The 16,959-nt window shown below is 44.5% G+C and overlaps 2 protein-coding genes across 3 annotated transcripts in view; both read right to left on the bottom strand.

Moving 5' to 3' along the window:
- The window catches only part of SIPA1L1 (signal induced proliferation associated 1 like 1), a 383,378-nt gene extending 376,975 nt beyond the window's left edge, over nucleotides 1-6,403 (bottom strand). Inside the window, exon 1 of the mRNA XM_082451505.1 lies at nucleotides 6,350-6,403. The gene's annotated coding sequence lies outside the window, so the exon portion shown is untranslated. The remainder of the gene's footprint in view (nucleotides 1-6,349) is intronic.
- PCNX1 (pecanex 1) overlaps nucleotides 1-16,959 on the bottom strand; it is a 499,400-nt gene that overhangs the window by 131,687 nt on the left and 350,754 nt on the right. The gene's annotated exons all lie outside the window — the stretch shown is intronic.

Raw genomic sequence — 16,959 nt, forward strand, 5'->3', positions numbered from 1 at the left:
TTCCATTTTTTTCCCTAACTATGTACAGGTGAAGCAAGGAATAAAAGTTAGTCAAAGTGGGTGAAAATTTTAGAACATTCTATTAATGTACCATTATATATCCTATAGGTATCTCCTTATAAGAACCCTCTCTTCTTGAAGGCATGAGATACCACAGTTCAGTTGTCAGTTGCTTTGCTGAAAGCATCAAGAAATGAAAAGAAACTTGTAAAAACAAATAGTCAATCAATTCTGAGAACTGAGATGTTAAAGGAAACGCAAGGAGCTTAGAATATATCAAACTAGAATCCCTATCTAGGCAAATAATTAATTGAAAAAATTGAAAAAAATGAATTAGAAAAAGATAATATAGAAGCCAACGTAAATGATACTGATCATAGTCAAGTCTCGATTATAGGAACGTGGTCATTCAGCACATGGTCCTTTGCTTTTTACTTCTAAATAGCTTTATTCTGAGACGTTTGGAACTCATTCTAAAAGGAAGCAAGACATTAAGCCACAAAAAAACAATCAATGACTATACTTGTAGCTTTGGTAAAAGGCTTCCTGGAAAAAACAGAAAGAGAAAAGAGGAATAACCAAAATTCACTCTGGTGTCTGCGAAATTCATTTAACCTAAGACCTGCTTTGGAGGAGGAGAGAGGAATAAAGGAATCCAGTGGCCGCCACGGCTGGATGGCCAGTCGGCTCAAGTTGCCTCTGAGTGACCCCTGTATGTGTGCAAATCAGTAACTCTCCCTCTCCAGGCCAACGTTCTCCAGCAAGCATACATTCTCCTCGTGCCTCTCCATAATTGAAAAAAAGGGAAATCTAACATTATGTAATTGCCTGCTTCCCACAATTTAAAGTTAGGCATACTACAATCCTAATTAGAGGGAGAACTTAGTGCAACGTGACAAATAACAAATTAGAAATCTAAAGGCTGAAAATTCTCATCCCAGACCTCCGGAGGCCAAGAGAAACAGCTTTGCCTGCCTCTGTGGCACACCCCCAATGCACTACTGTTGACTAACGTCCAATGAAAGAAGCCCCTGACATTCCTCTGTGTCACTGTGGTGTCATCTATCTAGATTTTCAAGAAAGCTTTCATGTTATCTTTGCAACTGGGGTTACCTCACTCCTCCCAGGCCAGAATAAAAGGAGAAAATGGATGTGGACCAGTCCTTACCCTCAAAAGATACACCCAATGGATTTTCTTACCCACCTGATCACAAACCCAATCACACTCGTGCTATTCTAACCCTCACTCAAATCACCTGCCTTGAAGAGATCCAAAGAAAAGGGGCTCTTTCCCACGTTTCTATGACTCACTCCACAGCTCATCAGAAACCCACCGAAAGAAAAAATGAGCTATCATCTCAGAATAAGTAACTTAATTTGTATTAAACCTTTGGAAAACAAAGTGTCATCAAAGTGTGTGGGCTTTGTTTTGCTTTTTTTTTTCTTTATTAGCTAAGCACAGAAAAAAAACTAAGAACAAAAATCCAATGAGGCCAATTTATTTCCCATACTAAACCAGTAAAAGTGCAGTGGATATAAGGTTGGACTGTCAATCTCAAGTGATAGTGGAAAACCCCTATTTTAAATAGCACCGTATGTGGAACAGACACAGATTTTTGTGTGAGTGCTGAAGGAATAACATAATGCTTTACCCTTCTCGGGAAAGGGAGAGTCCCTCATCTAAAGGGCAGTCACCCAAGTGGCAGGGATGTTTCTTCTCTCCTGGCTCAGATTACCCCAGTGGAAGTTGGGTGGTGCTATAGAAATCACTCATGTTTTCAACAGGAAGCTCCTACAACACTGTCCTGTTTTATGTGCAGTTATACCTCCACCTAACAGATCCTCCCTAGCCCTTACCCCTGCCCCCAGTAACCCGTACATGTAGCCACTGTTCCAAAAATAAGGGAGGCACACCACTTCCTTTTACAAATGAAAAATTAGTTTAACAAGAGAAAAAAAAGATGGTCAACTACAAAAAATTAAGTCTGGCTTCTCTAAAGCATATAAGTATATTATGCTCTGAGTTAACCAAGATTCCTATAAAAAAAAAAAAAAACCTACAGGCTCTACCATGTAAATACTTTAACTCATAATTTCTTTTGCCATAACTTTGTAATTTGAGTAACTCTAAACCTGAGTTACCAAACACTACATCCGTGTGGTTCATGGCTTTTCAACCTTCATGTACATTTTGTTTCAGTAAGTTTTTCTTCTTCTCATTTTAGACATGTAATAAATACTAAACACTTGAGTGGGGGGAAAAAGTAGTAAATAAATTTTAACATAATAGACTCTAAGGTAGAGGGAAAAAAAAAAACAGGAAGCAAAAGAGTACAGTTAAATCTGAAAACCTGCCTTCCAATCATTGCATGATCACTGACTAGTTCTTCTACACCCTTTAAAAAAATCACTTCAACTTTCTGGGCTTCAGTTTCCTCATCTGTAAAATGGGGAAGAAGGGCCAAATGATTTATACTCAAAATCCCTTCTAAACCCAACAATCTATGAATCTGTTCATCAGGAAGCAAGAAAATGCAATTGCAAATAAGACTATGGTTTACAAATTACTTTCATACATATATTCTCAATAATTTTTGCAGCAAGGCGGTGAAGCAAGCATTGTACCCACTGCTGCAAAAAAAGACGCTGTTTCAGAAAGTTCAGGAAGAGGTTCGATTACTTTTTAAGATCCCATAGCTGGAAAATTTGAAACCCAGGCCTTCTGAGGACAAATACTGGGCCCCATTATTGAAAAAATTAATTTAGGACTTCCCTCGTGGCTCAGTGATTAAGAATCCGTCTGCCAATGCAGGGACACGGGTTCGAGCCCTAGTCCAGGAAGATCCCACATGCCACGGAGCAACTAAGCCCGTGCGCCACAACTACTGAACCCTGCGCTCTAGAGTCCACGAGCCACAATTACTGAGCCCACGTGCCACAACTACTGAAGCTCGCACGCCTAGAACCCGTGCTCAACAAGAGGAGCCACCCCAACGAGAAGCCCGCGCACCACAACAAAGAGTGGCCCCCCGCTTGCCGCAACTAGAGAACGCCCGCGTGCAGCAAAGACCCAATGCAGCCCAAAATAAATAAATAAATAAATAAATTTATTTAAATTTATTATAAATTTTAAAAAATTAATTTAAATAAGTTACAACTCAGAAATAATTGCCTGCTCTGCAAAACTTTTATGGGGGCTTCAGTGTATCAAAACACCAAACCAGGGAAGGTCACTACAAACGGCCCCATTGCACTGTAAGTTCCTTGAGGCAAGGAACACACTTTTACCCACCACTGGAATCACAGAACTCAACAGCATGCCTCCCAGACAGAGGCACTCAATAACTACCTTTTGACTTAATACAAATCTCAAAAGATTAGGAATATGGTGACATTATGAAGGAAAATTTTTTTTCTGAATTTGAGATATGAACTTCTGTGATCTGAGTCCAAAGGAAGAAAGAAGCATTCTATATCAGAGCACTAGCTCTATACATGGGGGATGAGTCTATTTGTCTTCCTTAGAGAAAGTCCAGTTTGGTCAGTGAATCAAAAGGCTCAAATCTGCCAGGTCACCTGAAAATCTTCAGGCTAGGCACACTTCATACGCGCACTGAAGTGGACCAACAGAAATGACAGCAGGACAGTGAAGACCAGCAGAAGCACATAACCATGTTATTTATAATCAATCAATACATACTTTCTCCTAAACGGGAAAGAGTCAAAGAATCTGTCCTCTTACACTGTTCTGCCTCTTCTCATGCTCCTGTTTCACAGCTCAAAGAGACAGAGAACAGCCATGTATTGAAAAACTCAAACTGCAAAAGTAAGATAGAACAGACACACGTCCCAACTCATAGTCAACCAAGATCCTCCAAAGTTTTTACAGAATCGCTCATCTCAAGCAAAATCATGACTTCAATAAAGTTACTAGAGGGACTTCCCTGGTGGCACAGTGATTTAAGAATCCGCCTGCCAATGCAGGGGACACGGGTTCGAGCCCTGGTCCGGGAAGATCCCACATGCCGCGGAGCAACTAAGCCCGTGCGCCACAACTACTGAGCCTGAGCTCTAGAGCCCGCGAGCCGCAACTACTGAAGCCGGCACGCCTAGAGCCCATGCTCCACAACAAGAGAAGCCACCGCAATGAGAAGCCCGCGTACCGCAACAAAGAGTAGCCCCCGCTCACTGCAACTAGGGAAAGCCCGCGCACAGCAACGGAGACCCAATGCAGCCAATAAATTAATTAATTAATTAAAAAAAATAAAAATAAAAATAAAGTTACTAGAAGGTGTATTTTAAAAGTTGTTAAAAAAATTAAGATGTGGTTGGCGGGCGGGCGGGCGGGGGTGGGGAGACCTACACCAAAATTACACACCTAATTCAATGCAAAAGCAAAGCAAGTAAGGAATTCAGGAAATAATAGCGGAAGGGTACAGTTAAAAGATTCTTAATATAAAATTTCAGTGAGCTGCTTTGCAATTATTATTGCAATTATTACCAGGAGTTCAAGTCAACCTTGTCACAGAATCCTATGATGAACTCACAACTAATACTGACACTTCAGCGCTAAAAAGTTCATTGCACCAGAACTGCAATTTCGAACTTGAGGAGCAGTACCAGGAACCGCAGAGAAGCTAACAGCAACACCTACTGACTGTCTTGAGCCACTTGCCAAACTTGTTCTCTCGGTCAACTAGAGAAATCTAATGATACAGTCAACTTCAGGAGTCCTTTACTTAAGCATAAAGAGATAAGAAAATAAGTTGTCAGCCACATAATACCACTCATCCGGCAAAATCTCTTATTTTGCCCCTAACCATTTACGTGCAAATCATCACCCAAATCATTTTGAATGCACTGTTAATTGCTAATGCCTGAGTATAATTTATTCCATAGGAAAAATGTGTTTTAATATTAATATTCTCGTTAATAACTGGTATGTCATCTAATAGTCGGACACTTCAGTGACCATAAACTTCCTTATGAAAACCTTTTATTTGAGACTACTGCTGTGTTCTATATTATTTCCATCGGCTTTTTTTTTTTTCATCCTGGTAAAGGTGGCTTAATTGCAGCTTTCAAAAAATGAAAAGGGGGAAAGTGAAGGTCATTAAATCAGGATTTTAGAGAAAATTAATACTGTTACTAAACTGGGTGCAGAGAAGGATTCCATAGGACTTCATCTTGTACTTTTCCAAAAGATTAAGTCAGAGAATCTTTGCCTTGGATGAATATTCCATATGAGAAAACGAGAGAAAGTTGACACAACTCCCACAGAGTACCAGTATAAAAACAATGTCTTTAAGAGTCTGAGTCAGAATTTCAACATGAAAGGTTTGCTTTATAGAGGAAACGCCAACCCCAGTCCATCCAGACAGACCTGGAACCTGATTAAAGTCAACACCTTTACTCTAAAATTTGCATCGCGTCACTGGCTCCCAGTTTAGAAATGTAATCGTTTAGCAGGTAGTAAGAATTTCAGTAAGTGCTGCCTCTAAAATACCCGTCATGATAAATAAAATCTGTAAGGAAAATGCAGTCTAGGATCCATCAGTCCCCAAATGCTTCTCTTCAAAACAAGCATCAACAACTCAAACATCTTCCTTGAAAGTGAGCCATTTCCCTCGCCTATATGTTTTCCAAATGGTGAACCCGATGAAATTTCAACCTGTCCAACAAGATTACTTGTCCACCTAGAAATGCCGTGGAGCGATAGGGAGCTTGGCAAATACCCTTTAAGGTCAGGATAGAAGTTGGAAACAAATGGGGCGAAGAAGAAAAACTTCTTTTTTGCAGTACCTTCTCGCCTCCCCAGCCCTCTTGTGGTTTACTTGCTCCAAGAAAAGCAGGTTAAAGCAGCTCCGGCTTTCACTCCCCCCCCCGACCCCGGGAGAGAAACGAACCACCCGCGGGCAACGAGCTGCTCTTCCCCCTTTCTCACGATCAAACCTCTCGGCCTGTCCCTCCGGCATAGCCTGCAAAGCGCTCACCCACGTGACTGAACTGGAAGAGTCTCCCGGTGGAGACGAGAGCAGCCTGGTGGGCGCAGCCACCCCAAGGGGTCGCGGGTCTCCTGGCCTCTCGCACAGACGCCGGGCGGAGAGTTGTGCAGATTCGGATTCCGAGGTGCGCGCGCGCGCGCGCGCCGGGCGCGGTGCAGCTCGGACTCGCCCCCGCCGGGCTGCGCTATCAGCACGCAACGAAATCGGAAATAAAACTTTGACCGGCCTCTCGGCGTCCTGCTCCGTGCCCTGGACCTGCGCCCCGGCCAGAAATGGGGTGCGGGCTGTCAACAGTCTTGCACCCCCGCTCCCCTGCCCGGACCCGGGGCGCGGGAGCCACTTACCGCTCGGCCCGGCCTCCCGGTGCCGCCACACGTCCGGGGCGCGTCCGCCGCGCGCTCTCCCTGGGGTAAAAGAGAAACCTTACAGACGGTCGGCGCGCGCTCACTCGCCGCCTGCTCTGCGGAGAACGGCAGGCGGCGAGGCAGGGGCGGGCGCCGAGCGGAGGGGGACCCGGGGGAGGCGGGGGCGGAATCAGCCCAACTCCCGAGCCTGGCTCCGAAGGAGACGCGGAATGCAGGCTGGAGAGCAGCCGGCTGGGGCCGCGCTCCCGGCGGAGTGGGGGCGGAGGTGCCCCCGTCCCCGGGCATCAACTATTGTCTGGGCGCTCGGGTCCCCACTCGCGCCGCCTCCGAGGCTCAGCGCTCCCCATCCCACCCGCCTGCCTCCAAGAGAAAAAGCTGAGGGGGCGGCCGGCGCGGGAAGCGAACGCGGGGTGGCTGAGCGGCCGGTGGCCAGAGTCCGAGGTGGACGCCGGGGAAAGGGGAGGTGCGTGCCGAGTGGGGGAGGGGACAGGTAACTGCAGAGGAGGGGGGCGGGAAGGCCCGGGAGGATTGGTGGGGGGAGGAAATGAGGAGGGAGCCACGGAGGCGGGAGAGGGTGGAGTGGCTGGGAGGGCGGCCTCTGAAGCCCAGACCTGGCCCTCCCCGAGGACCCTCCTCCCGGAGACTCAGCGCCGCTCTGACTTTTCGTTCACTCGCTCACGCACACAGTGAACTCGCTCACAAAGTTGCCGGCGGTGGCGGCGCCTCCCTCGCCCTTCTCTTCCCCGCCCCATTCCTTCCCCTCCTTCACTCCCTCCCCAACTCTCGGGTGAGATCACCTCTGTGCAGCTCAGCTCTGCGCTCAAATCTCGCGAGAGAAGAGGCAGCTCAGCCCAGACGGCGGGGGTAGTGGTAGGAATTAGAGGAAGGTGGGGGACCGCGGAACTCATAGTTGCTATGACGACGGCAAAGCCCTGGATTCTTGTCTCCTGCAGAGAGCCCAGGCAGCAAACGTGGGTGCCGTTTGCAACCTGCCCCCTCCCTTGCCCGACGCCCTAATGGTGGGGAAAGCAGGGGCTAGAAGCTAGAACCTATTTGAGAGGGCATCCGGAGAAGACCAGCGTCATGATATCTGGCTAAATTTGGCAAATGAGGCTAATTATTTAAGAGATTCTGAGATAGATTTCTGCCATAGAAGTCAGCACATATCTGAACCCCCAATTTCCTACCATATATTCAGTTTTTCGACCTTCCTGTCTAGTCTCATCCCCCACCCCTCACCCACTCCATACGTTCCCTCTCTCCTCCCCGCCCCCCCGCCCCATCACCACCGCCACCATCAGACTGAGATCCTTGAGGACCTGCCTTATCCATCTTTGTATTCTCAGCGCCTCCACAGGCTTGGTACATAGTAGGTATTTACTTAATGTCTGTGGGGGGAAATGAACGCCACAAGCTGTACGTGTCCTCAGTACTTTCACCCTACCCTGGAAAGTACTTAGGCTTAGACTATGATTTTCTGCTCCACAGTTTGGCTTTTGACTTTGCTAAACTATCCTTCCCCTTCTGTTCACACAGAGTTACCTATTTTTCAAGAGTTATAATCCCTCCTTTCTCTTTCTCCATCTTTGTCTCATAAAAACCCTATTCACCATGGGGGACCGGGTAATCATTAAGCTTCTTCAGATACCATCCTACCTACTCCAAAATGCTGTTGAGGATGAAGATGAAATTTTCTCATCCCCTGTTTCTTCTTTTGATTGTAGAAACTTTTCTTTGGGGGTTTTATATACTCACTGCCTAAATAAAATGGGTACTGTTAATAGAAGTTAAGCTTAAACTTTCGATATCAAAATGAATGAGTAAAAATAGATTCCATAGTATGTGAATTATATCTCAATTTTTTAAAAATGCCATCTCTATTTACATAAATATGGGGAAACCATTATTTAAATCAATCCCTTGGAACCAGAAACCCAAAAAGTACATAAAGATTCTTTTAGGTTACATGCAAGCTTAAATGTCATGTCGGTGAAGGCTTTTATGTTAGAAACCTAATGATATAGTGATACAGTGATGAAAAACACTGGACAAAGTCAGGAAACTAGGGTTTGAGTTTTTCTGTGTTGCTAATAATTGAGTCTCCTTGAGAAGTTATTTAATCTTTCTGATTCTTCATCTCTAAAATGAGGGGTAGCCCACATGTTAGGTCATTACAGCTTTAAAATTCTGTGGCTCTTAGACCTATACAAATTTCCAGTAAATAACAGATATTTTCCTTTTACATCAAACAGAATTTTCAAAATGAGTGTTTCATTTTACAGTAGGTCAGTTTCACAAAGTTCAGCTACATGTTGACAAGTTGCTTTTAAAGTTCTCTTGTCTCAACTGTAAAAACAACAGGGACTTCCCTGGTGGCGCAGTGGTTAGGAATCCACCTGCCAATGCAGGTGACACGGGTTCGATCCCTGATCCGGGAAGATCCCACATGCCGCGGAGCAGCTAAGCCTGTGAGCCACAACTACTAGCCTGAGCTCTAGAGCCCGCGAGCCACAACTACTGAGCCCACATGCCACAACTACTGAGCCCACATGCCACAACTACTGAAGCCCACGTGCCTAGAGCCCGTGCTCTGCAACAAGAGAAGCCACCCCCATGAACAGTAGCCCCCACTCACCGCAGCTAGGGAAAGCCAGCACGCAGCAATGAAGACCCAACGCAGCCAAAAATTAATTAATTAATTTTTAAAAATTGACCATGTTACAGTAATTTCAAAGGGAATCCATTGTTCTTTATTTACTTTTACACTAACTCAAAACAGATTTCTTGTTATTTAATAAATATGGTAACTCAAAGACCCAAACTAAATACATCCACACCCCCACCAAATAACTATAAGAAGGAAGGAGGGAGGGAAGGAAGGGAAGAAGGAAGAAACGAAGGAAGGAAGGGAGGGAGGGAGGAAGGAAGGAAGGAAGGAGGAGAAGAAGGGTGAGTCTTAAATTCACAGACTGGTATTTTTAGTATCAAATTTTTACAAAGAAACACATTGGAGCATCACCATCAATCCTGTTGATCTGTTTTCAGGAGCTATCTTTCATAAAATAGCACACTATTGTAAATCAGTTGTTCATTTGCCCTGGCTCCGCTTTTAACATAGTTTTGCCCTTAAAGGATGGCTGCCAATCTGTATCCACCAACCCAGTACAATTTCAGAACCACCTGTTTTATGACTCCCAGATAGCCATTTGATACATTTGAAATAACTGACCCAAGTGCTAGCCAAATCTATTAACTTTTTTCAGTGTTTCTTATGAGGCTCAAGAGATGGGTATTGGCCTCAAATTACAAAGATAATTTCCCTAACCTTCAGGCATAGTGGAAGAGTAAAGACTGTCCTAGGGTTCTAAAACTGCTCTTTCAAGACCCTAAGCTACTATTTACCCCTCACTGGTGGCAGAACTTTCAGCAGTATGTTTGAAGGAAATAAAAGGCAAAATCCACCAAAGCTGAGGTTTCAACTACCTGGTTCTCTGGGTCAGGCACTCTGTCTGCATCTTCCCTGACCTTCCTGGGGTTTCAAAATAGCAGACAAGGGGCAGCAGAAGAGGGAAAGTGAGACTAGAGAGTTTGTCAAGCACAGATTAGATCTCAACCACTTCCTGCCCACTCCATCTGCTGGCTGTCTACCCACTTCTGCCCAGCCCCCTCCCCAACACGCTCAAGGGACGTGTAACCTTTTCTCTGATACGAACTCCCTCCCTATTAACTTCTTAGTTTGTTAAAGCACAGTTGAATTCACTTTCCTCTGGTTATTCGCTTCTACTCAACAACGCACCCTAACATATCAAATATGGAATGAATTTTGACAAAGGCCTACCAAGCAAGGAAAATATATGTTTTTATTAATATTATAAACATCGATTCACATTTGCATGTTTTACAGTTAAAATCTGGTCTATCCAGCCTATTATCATCAGTTCAGAACTTCCTGTTATTGGCTATACAGCTACAGGGCATTACTAACTAATATTCAGAGAAATGACTCAACCATAAAGAAGGACCAAAGTGCTCCTCAAATCAGCCAAGATTAAATTATATCCAGTGCTGTTTCACTTTTAGGATTTGATTGTTTCAGCCCTAGGTGATATAATTCTATTGATCTGAATACTAGATTTCTTAGAACACCTCATTCTCCCATTTACATTACAGTATTTATTACATGTTTAAAACATCACCTACTGGATAATCAATGAACATTCCTCAGCAAAGCTACTACACTTCCTGTCCACCCTCCCACTCTTCTAAAGGACTATTTCATACCTTCTCCTCCTCCATCAAACCTCCTTCTTATTACTCACAGATAACTGCCATGCATCTTTCATTGGTAAAACAGAGGCAACCAGAAGAGAACTTAGCACACACTCCATCCCTACGTCTCTATCTACTAACCCACCTGCAACTGTCTGCATGTACTCTTCTGTCCTCCTGGCACTTAGGATAAACTCTCAGTGCTCTTAGCCAAGATTAACCTCTCCACCTGTGTACCCGTCCCATCCCCTCTGACTCCAGGACATTGATTCAGCAATTGTTGCCTCTCTCTCTTGCAACAGGAAAATTTCCCTCTCTATGGAATTGTTTCTGAGTGCTTACAAGCATGCTGTAATAGATGCTTGGTAAAAAATCAAACATTTCATAGATTCTATATCTCCCTCTGCTTCAATTCGCCTCTGGATTCTTCAAAAGGTTTTTCCACACTTGCTATCTTCAATTCCTCCCCTTCCATTGTCTTGAATCCTCTCTGAGCAGCCATTCTCGCCCACCACTCCAGAGGAAACAGGTCTTCTCAGGGTCCCTAGTGACTGCCTCATTGCTAAATCCAGTAGGCAATTCCCATCCTCACCTCACCCAACTTCTCAGACACTGGGGAGAGGTTGATCACTCTTATCCTTGAAACAATTTCTTCACATGGCTTCTGGATTAAGAGTCTGTCTTGAGTAACCTATACCCACTACTATATATAAAATAGATAAACAGCAAGGACCTACTGTATAGCACAGGGAGCTCTACTCAATATTCTGTAATAAGCCATATGGGAAAAGAATCTGAAAAAGAATATGTATATATACATACATATACATATATTCGGTTGGCCAAAAAGTTCACTGGGGTAAGATCTTACAGAAAAACCTGAACGAACTTTTTGGCCAACCCACTATACGTACATATAATTGAATCACTTTGCTGTATACCTGAAACTAACACAACATTGTAAATCAACTATACTTAAATTTAAAAAATAAATAACGTGGGGGGGGAGGGGTAAATTAGGAGCTTGGGATTAACATACACACACTACTATATATAAACTAGATAACCAACAAGGACCTACTGTATAGCACAGGGAACTCTACTCAGTATTCTGTAATAACCTATATGGGTAAAGAATCTGAAAAAGAATGAATACATGTATATGTATAACTGAATCACTTTGCTGTACACCAAAACTTAACACAACATTGTAAATCAACTATGCTCCAATAACATTTTTTAAAAATTGTCTTTTCTATATAATAAATAAATTTAAGTTTAAGAAAAAAAAAGAGTTTGTCTTGATTCTTTTCCTACCTTTCTGGCCTTTTCAGTATCGAATCTCTAAACATAAAAGTCCCCAGAACTCAGTCCTTAGACACCTTCTCTTTGTGGTCTCCTATTAGTCCATGGCCGTCTCACCAGTCCTATAGCTTAAATGCCATCCATATACTGACAACTCCCAAATGTACATCTCCAGTCCAGATGCCTCCCCAAACTCCAGACTTACACATCCATCTCTGACTCAACATTTCCAACTGATTGTGTAGTTGGTATCTCCAACTTCACATGTCTAAAACTGGAAAGCTCCAGATAATCCTCCCAAACCAGTGCCCTCCTGCAGTTTTCCCTACCTCAGCTAAGGGTACCCCTCCAGAGATTCAGAGGTTTTTGTTCAGAGCAAAAGTCTTAGCGGTGTCCTTAATTCTTCTGTGTCTCTCAGATCACACATCAGACCAGCAATGAATTCTGTTGGTTCTTCCTTCAGAGTATGTGCAGAATGCAGTCATTTTCTACCCACCACGACTCTCCCTCTCTGATTCAAGCCATTTCTCACTTGGATTATCACAAGAGTTTCCCTATCTGGTCTCCTGATTCCAGCCCTTTCCCTCAATATTTTATTCTACACACACAACCAGAGTGTGGAGCATAAGCAACTCAGATCAGGTCACTTCTCTGCTCAAAAGCCTTCCAGGCCTTCTCATCACACTCAGAGAAAAAGCCAAAGTCCCCATTCTGGCCTGGAAAGCTGTTCATTCTCTGACTCCCGTCTGGAGCTCTGGCCTCATCTCCTTCCTCCCACCCTCCCTCTCTCCTTCCCAGCCATACCCGCATCTCTCTGTTCTTTGAATTCACAAGGTACTCTCCTGCCTCCAGGCCTTGCTTTTGCTGTTCCCTCTGCCTGGAAAACTGTTTCCCCAAGGGTCTGCATGACTCACTCTCTGAGTTCCTTTCGGTGTCTGTTCCAAGGCAGCCGTGTTGGTCATCTGTTGTCTTGCTCTTGGCTGCTGTCCTTCCTCCTGTGATATCTTACTGGCAGTGGACCCCCCATGGGTTGTGTTTCCCAGGCTTCCTTGTCTGGTGCCTCTAGCTGGTTGGGTTCAGCCACTGAGAAGCAGGAGAGGAATGTGGCCAGATAAAGGGGCAGACCTTTCTCCTCCTCTCTGTCTGCCTCAGGCAGCGTCTTAGCGGCAGATACATCTCCTCTTTGGCCCCAGGTTGTACTGGGTAAGAACCTTCCCCAGGCTCTGGTAATATCTTTAGCCTAAGGGTGGTAGCAACTTCCTAGTGTTAAGAATCTCTGGGTTGCCTCATCATCCTGGTATGCTTCTCAGCCCTTCCATCACCTATGTAAGAGTTCCCCTGTGTTAAATTCCCTCGTTTTGAATTACCAACACTGGTTTCTATTCTCCTAACTGGACCTTGATTGTTACAGTCACCCCTTATGAAATAGCAACCACCCACATCCCATACTCCCCAGGCGCCTCACCCAACTTTATTCTTTTCTGGAGTCCTTATCACCCCCAGACACAGTGTTTACTTGTTTGCCAGTTTACTGTCTGTCTCTCATCTAGAATGTCTGCTTTATTACCGCTGTATTTACAGCACCTAGAACAGTGCCTGCCACATAGTAGACACTCAATGCATGCTTGCCGAATGAGCAAATAGTGCTGTTTTAAAGACAGAGTAAAAGGGCTAGCAGAGTGTGGTAGGCAGACTGGCTCTCCACGCCTGAATGCCTGGAACCTGTGACTGTGTTACCTTACATGGTAAAAGTTACCTTACAGATGTGATTAAATTCAAGATCTTGCAATGGGGAGATTATCCTGAAATTATCCAAGTGGGCCTAATGCAATCATAAAAGGGAGGTAGAAGTGTCAGAGTTAGAGAAGGAGGATGACCATGGAAGCAGAGTCAGAGAGAGAGTTGAAATGCTTCACACTGGAGGAAGGGGCCATGAGCCAAGGAGTGTAGGCAGCCTCCAGAAGCAAGAAAGGGCAAGGGAAATGGATTCTCGCCTAGAGCCTGCAGAAGGATTACAGCCCTGCTGACTTTACTTACTTACTTACTTACTTATTTATTTATTTATTTATTTATTTATTTATTTATTTATTTATGGCTGCATTGGGTCTTTGCTGCTGTGTGCAGGCCTTCTCTAGTTGTGGCAAGCGGGGGCTACTCTTTGTTGTGGTGCACAGGCTTCTCACTGCAGTGGCTTCTCTTGTTGCAGAGCACAGGCTCTAGGCATGCGGGCTTCAGTAGCTGTGGCTCGAAGGCTCTAGAGTGCAGGTTCAGTAGTTGTGGTGCACGAGCTTAATTGCTCTGCAGCACGTGGGATCTTCCTGGACCAGGGCTCGAACCCATGTCTCCTGCACTGGCAGGCGGATTCTTAACCACTGTGCCACCAGGGAAGCCCCCCTGCTGACTTCTTGATTTTAGCCCAGTGAAACCCACTTTGGACTTCTGACCTCTATAACAGCAAGACAATAGATTTGTGCTGTTTTAAGCCACTAAATTTGTGGTAATTTGGTATAGCAGTCATAGGAAACCAATACACAGAGTTTTCTCAGTATATAAACTCTTAGGCATGATATGTGTCTTGTTTCCTCTTAAATCTCCGCTTTCTAGCATAGTTCCTAACACAAGCAAGGCACTCAATAAATGTTTGTGGAATAAATGAACAAAGTTTAATAGCAAAGGAGAATTAGGGCTCCATCCTGATGGAGTGGTCCAATCGCTAACTGGCTTTACCTGATCTTAGAAAGGGTAGAAAGCATCTTGCTACTAGGAAGCCTCTTTGAGCTTCTGAAGCCATGAAGATATGGGGGACTGGGGCAGGGAGACAATCCAGGGTTTAGGCACAAATGCCAGCTAGAGAGAATGAAGACCAGTCACAAGGGGCTTTGTGTGATACATTCGGGAGCTTGGGCTTTATTCTGTAGGCAATAAGGGGCCACTGAAGGATTTTCAGAAGGCAGAGACGTATTCAAATTTGCACCTAAGAGGTTATAGAACACTTAAAGCATGATATTTAGAAATCCATGGGTCAGAGAAGAGGTCAGAACTAGAGTTATAAATGTGAGAGGCAGTAGCTTATAGCTGTTGATATGTCACATTAAATAACGTTTTAATTAAAAGCACCATCACAAATTTTCTTGTCCGTCTCATAGGTATCTTCTTTTGAAACATACTCCATGGAGCTGTTCAAGCTATTCCTGGCTTTCTGATGATTTGCTTATTAACATGGGCTCCGTAAAAATTCCAGGAGGACTGAAAGTCCTGGTCCTTTTGATCCTTTTCTATGTAGGCATCAGCACATGCTACTCCAGCAAACATTTTTAAAAGAAATCATCTTTGGATCATTTCAAATATTTTTATTCATCCCTTCAATAGTATTTCCTTTCAGGGAGCTCTTTTAAACAACTTGAATACTCTCTTAGGAGGTGGAAATTTCCTTCCACTCACCCTTGTCTCTTTATTCCTTTCATCAGATTTTACGGTCGAGGATGTGTCAGGGAAAGAAGGTGGGGAAAAAAAAAAGGTCTCTCTCCACTCCCTTGTCTTTTTAAAATCCCTAGAAATGAAAAGAGACTTGCTCGTGACTTGGAAGTTGTGGGCTGAGGCCTCCTAGAACCATCTGGCTTGTTCCCTTGCCAGCCAGAGCTGAGGCGACATTCACAAGGACCCAGGAGCTACAGGGGCACTTGAGTTTGCAGCTGCCTCAAGGCATCCAAGGAGAGTGCAGCAAGATTCTGCAAGAGAAATCACACCTGGCGTGTTCCTGAGGGCAGGGAACATATGTAACGAGGGTGCCCTTTGCAGGGCATAGCAAGGAGCACAGCTGGATCGTTAAAGCCATCCTAGCCTTTATTGAAGAGCAAAGAGGTGACAATGAATAATGCTGATGGTTCAAGTATATTCAGGACCTTAAAACAGCTCGTTTTTTAGAGATGAAAGTTTTAAGTTTCTTTCCGTATCACTGATTCTTTTTACTTGGGGGGAGTAGTGATGAGTATATTTACTCAGGTATGAGAAATGGCTGAGGACAATACATGTAATTTTTAAATGTATTCTGTAGATTTATTAAATTTATTAAATTTATTCTGTAGATACACAGAGAAATGATCACCCTGTGAAGTGGAGGAAGATCTACTAGACCTTGGATTCTGGTGTGGATTTCTGGACTCAAACTCAACTCTAACATTATTTAATTTTCCTGGACTTCTGTTTCTTTAAATGCAAAAGGGGAAGGCCAAAGGCCCATCCCTTTAGACTAAACACTTATGTGTTGAGGCATTACCCTCTTTCAGAGGTCTCTATGCTCCTGGTCAAGAAGCTTTTGTTCCTGAAAAAGAAAAAGTTTCCTGAACCTCCCTCCATCCCCACTGGTTTTGCCCTTTTAAACATGGTCTCTACCTTCCCGTCACCTCTCCTGCCCCTTCCCCTCACTCCCCTTGCACAAGCCCGTCTCAGATATCAAGGGCAGCCCTAACTCGTGCTGGTAGGGTGGACTCTTCCCAAAGGCACCTCCTGCTGGGCTCTCTTGGTGGCTGTGGTTGGCACTGCTAGAGTGGATCTTCACCGTTGCCTGTGGTGAGGCTCGCCCATGTGAGCTGCTCTGGCTGGCAGTGGAGCTCTCAGGACTGCTGCCCCCAGCTGCTCCCACCTCTCAGGACAATCAGCTCCGGCTCCTAGGGATGCTGAGCAGTTTTGAGTTCCTTGCTCCATACTTCCTCTAGAGGGCAGCACAAATCGCAGTCCCTGCCAAGTAGCTGGGGACAACTCAAAGGTGCAGGATTGACTGGTGGAATTCATTCACATCCCCCTAGTCCAGGCTGATACTCTGGGGGCAAGAATGAAAGTATCACACCCACTGGTCCTCACCTGAAGGCAGTTCAACGTGGTGGAGACAGAAGGACCTGGCCTCAATCCCACCTCCACCTCCGCCCTTAGTAGTCAAGTGGCTTTGGGATAAGTTACTTGACCTCTTTAAGCCTTGATTTTCTTACCTTTAAAACAGGAATAGTAATAATGATAGA

Source organism: Balaenoptera physalus (genome assembly GCF_965194825.1).
Source record: "Balaenoptera physalus genome assembly, chromosome: 2".
Taxonomy (NCBI): Eukaryota; Metazoa; Chordata; class Mammalia; order Artiodactyla; family Balaenopteridae; genus Balaenoptera; species Balaenoptera physalus.